Source organism: Talpa europaea, assembly GCF_964194135.1.
Source record: "Talpa europaea genome assembly, chromosome: 11".
Taxonomy (NCBI): domain Eukaryota; kingdom Metazoa; phylum Chordata; class Mammalia; order Eulipotyphla; family Talpidae; genus Talpa; species Talpa europaea.
In genome coordinates this window covers 95,765,267-95,772,358 of record NC_140078.1, presented here as the reverse complement: position 1 = coordinate 95,772,358, position 7,092 = coordinate 95,765,267, and positions in this window count along the sequence as shown.

The window sequence follows — 7,092 nt, the reverse complement described above, 5'->3', positions numbered from 1 at the left end:
TCCACAGCCTGTTTTACTGGATGGACATTATGAGTTCTAGAAAGGACCTGATGTGAAGGATCATGAATGTTGTGATGAAACTTGAACTTCATCCTTAAGTTCATTCCTTAAATAGAAATACTGGTGTGATTCAGTCTTTAAGACTGACAAGTCTGGTGGCGCGAGGGGTTAAGCCGCAACCTATGAAGCTATCTGCAGCCGCTGCAGCATCAGTTCAATCCCTAGCCAGGGAGCTACCCACATGGCTCAGCAGACCTCTCCTGACTTGACCGCTGCTCCCCTCAGCAGTGTATTTCAGTCAGTCTGCCTGTTCTGTTCCCCACCCTGTCTCTGGTGAATCCTCTCACCCCCCCACACACACACCTCTGGCCTGTACCCCAGCTCTTGTATGCATAAATAAATCAATCTTTAAAAAAAAAAAAAAGACGACTGACAATTCTGAAAACAATGGGAGGAAGACTAGAGATGTGAGAATGAGCAAAACAGTCAGTGGGGAGATTGCTGCAGTAGCTCCCGGAGGCACATGGTGAAGGTCCCACCTAGACCAGCATATCCAGGTTGAGAAGACTCCAGACACAAAAGTAACAGGACTTGAAGAATGACTGCATGGAGTCCTGTTGATATGGGGTTTGGTGCTATGCTCTGTGGAAGTACAAATTAGAAGAGGCCTAACTTGTAACAGTTCACATGAAAAACCTACAAATAAATAATTGCTACAAAGTATAATTTTGGGCTTAAAATGAGTACAATGCCCAGAACAAGGGGGTGAATGAGCCTGTTATTCTGAGCTGCTTGAACTTCATCAACATCATGTTTTTATAATAACCTTTTCTTTTTGGGGAAGGATCAGGTGATAGAGGAGAAATCCAGGAAGACTGAAAGACAGTTAAAAGTCGAAGGTGTCTGGCTTTGAAAAGAGAAAATGCTCTGGACCCCTCCACTTCTGTCCTTTCCTCTGTTGCAGTGAGGGAAATGCCAGTCCTTTATCACAGGCCAGTTTCCACCATCCAGGCTCATCTCGGCATAATTTGTCTCCTTGTCAAGGACTTCCATCTCAGGGTATCTTCCTGACAGTGTCAGTCTCTCTTCTGGATCAATCTCTAGATACAAACATGATCTACAATGTCCCACAAAAAAACCTGGGGAGAGAGGGCAGCTGCTGGCAGGCCGACTACATGTGCCTGCTTTCCCCTCCTGCCCTTGACTCCTAGAAATGAGAGGAAAGGCGCATGCACACAAATAAGCCGAACACACTGGAAGACAAGGTGGGATCGACTGACAGTTCTAAAATTTAAGGAATCACTTGAAAGATCACAAATGAGATTTAATTGACAGGGAAAACCACAGCCCAGAATGTATGTCCTTCTAAATAACTCTTAGGTTAAAGAGTAAATTATAAGATAAATTTTAGTCTACTTAGAAATTAATGACAATGGGGCCTCCCTGGTGGCGCAGCGGGTTGAGCGCAGTGTTGTAAAGCTGTCCGCAGCCTCTGCAGCGCCAGTTCGATCCCAGCCAGCCAGGGAGAATCCCACATGGCACGGCAGACCTCTCCTGTCTTGCCCTCTCCTCCCCTCAGCAGTGTATTTCAGTCCTTCTGCCTGTTCTGCTCCCAGCTCTTTCTCTGGTGAGTTCTCTCACCCTCCTGTGCCTCTGACCTGTACCCCAGTGCTTGTATAAATAAATAAATCTTTAAAAAAATAAATTGATGACAATGTGAGAACATTCCATATCAAAATCCATGGGATGCAGCCAGCAATTCACAGAAGCAATTTTATAACTGCAAGTACATTTATTAGGAAAAAAAGAAATTGATTAAAGGTAAATGAACTAAGCATTCTGTTTAGACACTTCAAACCCCACCCCCCCACACACACATCAGTAAATTTCAACTGTTAAAATAACAGCAAAACCCAGTAGTACTAATTGATAAGATTTGTTATTAAAAAAGAGAATAGTCAAACATTTAACCTCAAGAAAAAAAAAAGAAGACAAATACTGTTAGAAATGAAAAAGAGAGTAAGACTGCAAATAAGATTTTAAAATTTAAACAAAACTTGACATGTAATTTATCAGTAAAATTTTAAATATTTAATGAAATGAATATTTTTAAGGACAACACAAATTACTGAAATCGATTCAAGTAGTGGAAAATCTAAACCAATAAATAACAATGGGGGAAATAAAAAGAGAGTAGAAACATACCCTTAAAAAAGAGTAAGACTCATCTGGAATGAATGTACTCTTATCAAACCTTCAATATATAAACTTTTCCAAAGCAAAGTTAGAACGCTTCTCGATTCACTTTGTGAGACTAGTATAACCCTGATACCAAAACAGCTAAGAATAAGACAAACAAAAACCTGAAGCCAATCTTACCAAACACAGATTAACTTTCATAAAGGAAATATGAGCAAATTGATTGCAGCAATCTATTAAAGAATATCACTATAGCAAGATGAAGTAGGGCTTCCCCTAGAGATGTAAGATTGATTGAATATTAGAAAGAGCCACTAATTTTGTTCTCGGCATTAAGAGAGTCAAGGAAAAATCTTTCTCAGCAGATGAACCCAGAAACAACATGTAATGAAGCTTTTCATCTACTTCTGCTAATAGGAACAAAGCATTATTAGCAAACAAGGAATGGAAAGAAGCTTTAATTAAATCAAGGGTTATGTCCAAGAAACCCACTACGACTATTATGCTTAATGAAGGAACATTAGAAGCAATCCATTCAAATGAGGAAAAAAGAGGAGGATATTCATCTGCCCCACAAATATTGAATATTCTGTGAGAGATAATGTAATAAGGCCTGATAAAGGAAATGAACTTTCATGGTAGGCAGAACAAGGACTCTATCCTAATCTCCAGAGCCTATGAATATGTCGCCTCGTCTGGCAAAGGGACTTTGTGGATAATCTTGTGCTCTTGAGATGGAAGAGTATCCTGGATCATCCAGGTGGACCCAGTGTGAGCACAGGGTCTTTACTACTGGAAAAGGGAAGAAGGGTCAAAATTCAAGGAAGATATGTGGAGGGAAGCAGAGCTCCTAGTGATGCAAAGCTGGCTTTGAAAATAGAGGAAGGGACCATGAGGCACAGAATACAGGCAGCCTCTGGAAGGTGCAAAAGGCAAAGAAATGGATTCTCCCCTTGATCCTGCAGAAGAAATACAGTCCTGCTGACGCCTTGACTTTAGTCCAGTAAGAACCATGTCAGAGCGTTGACCTTCAAAATCAAGATAATAAATTTGTGGTATTTTGAGTTACTGAGTTCATTATAAGCTATTATGACAGTAATAGAAAACTAATCAAATTGCAAGAAATTTAAGAAAATAATCCAATTTACAACATCAAGCAGTATAAATATGAATAAATGTATGAAATATGTGCAAAACTTACTCTGAAAACGACAAACATTGTTGGATGACATCAAAGAAGAGCTAAATAAGTGGAAAGACATTCCTTTTTTCATGGGTCAAAAGATCAAATTTGTTAAAAGGACAATCCCAAAATTGATCTATAGATTCAGTGCAGTCCTATCAAAATTCCTGCCGGCTGTTTTACAGACGCTGACAAGGTGATTCTAAACTTCATGTTGGAAGTCAGGGGATCCAGGAGAGTTGAAATAATCTTGAGAACAACAAAGTTGACAATGGCACAGGACATGCATATACTTGGAATAATGTTGCAAGTTCAGAAATAACCCCTCACACTTACAGTGAATGGATTTGCCAAACAGTTCAATGGAGGGAGAATAGTATCTTCAATAACTGATACTGGGACAACTGGATTTCTACATGTAAAAGAGTCAAGCTGTACCCTTTCCTCACACCACATACAAAAGTTTACCCCAAATGGCTCAAAGACCTAAATGGAAGAGCTAAAACATAAAACTAATAGAAGAAAATATGTCTATTTTCATGACCTTCTTTTAGGCAGTGGTTTCTGAAGTGGTACCAAAAGCTCAGCATTTAGGTGAAATGCCCAGAATAGGCAAATCTATAGAGACAGAAAATAGACTTGTGGTTACCCAGGACTGGGAGTCTGGGGGTTAGAGCTGCCAATGAGTATAGAGCTTTATTTGGGGGCCAAGGAGTGATAAAAATGTTCTAAAATTGATTGTGATAATGGTCACACAACCCCAAGTATGCTAAAACCATCAAATTATACATTTAAAATCATAAGGTATGTAAATTGTATTTCAATAAACCTGTCACTTAAAAAGCCCAAGAAGGTACATGCATACATTTCGTATTATTTTTAACATACTTACACACCTATGCATACTAATGAGCAGTATGTAGTATTGGTGTATTTAAAATGTTTACATAGATGAGAGCACATTCTTTGACATCGTATTTTTTTACTCAGTTTTCTTTCATATTATCCATTAGTAAACTCTTACATGTTTGTGTGATTAAAAGCTTTACTTATCCAATCCTAAAATAAATAAATACCAAAGGAAAACCTTCCCTTCATATATATATATACTTTGCCAACTGTCCCATTTTACATTTTACCTTCAGAGTCAAAACTTCTCACAAGTTTCTACACAGACAGTTTCTACTTCCTTATGTCCCCCTAATTCAACTCACTGCATTGAAACTGCTAGGTGCATTACCACAAATAATGTATTTCAACTTAAAATGTCCATTTAAAACAATTTCCCAACATTTTAAACGGGCATGTCTTATGGTTGATGGCATCTAATCATTCCAAATGTTAGCATTTTTCTTAGTAGCACATAAAATAATGGTGATTCTGATAATAGATGGCATTTTATGAAACATGGTGCAGTGGATGGGGTTGTCATTTTACCTGATCTTTTAGCTACACAGTCCCGATTGACCTCAGGCTTCTTGAATTTTTTTCTTCTTTCTTCTTCTCTCCCCTAGCTTCCCTCCCACCCCGGGCCCTGTTCTGAATGTCCTTTGCTGGTTCAAATGATATGCACTCAATTCTCTTCCAGCGATCATTTCTCTGTGCAGGCTGCCTTGTGATTACCCAGCCCTCGGTGACAGCCGACAGATGACTGCAGCTCTTGCCCAACGACTGATCAGCACTCCACACTCAACTCTGCAAAGTTCACGACCCTGTGTGCATCTCTAAAATGAAACTCCTGCTTCTCCCTGCTAAGCCTCAACCTATTTCACAAGCCAGAAACCTGGTCATTACCCATAGCTTCTTTTCTCCCTCTCCCACTTCTTCCTCATCACTAAATTTTGTCTATAATCTGCAGAATGCATCTCATATATGCCTGCTTTCTGCCATCCCTTTGTCCTGACCACTGCCAATTCTAGATTACGTGATAGCCTTCTGTTCTTTTAGTACAATTTACAGTGGCAAGGATCTCCTTGTAAAATACGCTAGACCATTTCCTCTCCTGCTTCGGAGCCCCAAGACCTGTACTGTCATAGACTAGAGGTCTTGTTACACCTGTGTAATATTGTGACATCTTAAATGTACATTTTGGTCTTCGTTCCTGGCTCCTGGCCAGAGCTCCTAAAGCCCTTATAATTTGCGAACTGCTCGTGGCACAGGAGGACCTTTTGTGGTATATTTGGGTCTTTACTAGCTGAAACAGCTCAGCGCTAAAAGAACAAGCAGTGTCTTTTGTTAGTTAGAACAAGCACCTTTCAAACATTGCAGTTAAAGAGGTGAATTTTGGGAAGCCCCTAAATATGGGGCTGGGTGCCAGGAGAGCCAAACCAAGAGATTAGAAGGCTGGGGGATTTCAGCTCCACCACTGAACTCTGGGAAGGAGAAACCAGATTTTGTCAATCACTAATGAACAATGATTTGATCATCATGGTTGTGCAGTGAGGCCTCCATAAACCCTGAGTTCAGTGAGCTTCCAGCTAGAGAACAAGCACACACCCTACTCCACAGGGACAGCAGCCCCTGTGCTGGGGATCCTTGGATGTACCCCTTCATCTGGCTGTTCCCCTGGATCCTTCAGTGTGACTGCCGTAATAAATCAGGAAGAGTATAGTAACCAAAATGTTGCCCTGGGTTCTGAGAAGGTTGACAAATTACCAAACGAGCTCATGGGAACCTCTGATTTATAGCCAAGGTAAAAAGACCCACTACTTGTGACTGGGACCTTAAGTTGGGGACAGACTGGTGGGACTGAGCTCTTAATATGTGGGGTCTGCGCTAACGCCAGGCAGTGTCAGAGCTGAGTTAAATGACAGCCAGTCTGTGACTGCAGAGAACTGGAGGCCTGGTGTACCAAGTCAAGGCTGGCATCAGTAATGTTGGATGTAGAACAGTCTTCCAGCCTGCTCTCTGCAAGTCTGCCTTCCACCTGCCTATGCCCTCAACCCTAGACCCAGTTCTGTTACGCCCACTCACTTTCTTTGCAGCTGCTTCCTTACCCCTCTTTGTGAAGAGCTCACCTTCACAAGGCCCCTCATTAAGGCCACTCCCAACTCAGCTGCATAAGTGATTGTCCTCATAACTCTTTCCCTAAACTGGTGTCTAACTCTCCCCCTCTCCCCAACAGGAGACAACATCTGATTTTTCTGTCAGTGCCTGCAATTTATTAGGCTCACAAGGATTTGTGGAAGAAAAGTTAAATGAGAATCAGAATTACTGGTTTCAAATATCTGCAGAGCTTTCACATGAAAAAAATCACTGGATGATTCCAGAAGGAAACCATGGGCAAGAGAAGATGCAGTGAGACAATTCTACCAGATCTCAGGTAAAAAAACACTAGGAATTACAGGTGTCCATCCATCCCTGGGGCAGTTGGATCGGGTGGAGACCAAATGAATTCAAGAGCAAACCATACCTGTTTGGCTTTCTCCACTTTCAATCAAAACAGCCCGTCTACCCTGATCTACTTCCTACAGAAAACCAAAGGAGGAAGAGGGAGTGGGCCTTCAGGGAAGCCCTGGAGAGCCTGTGTTATAACATTGAGACAGCGCTGAGACCAACAAACACCAATATTTAGATTTTATTCAATTTTATTAAACGTTAAAACCACAGAAACAAAAACTCAATGTACACACAAGAGAACAGGGAAATGGTCAGGCAGGAGAAGACAGGGTGATGGCGAGCAGAACTCCTGGTCAGGGGCCAGTCCTCAC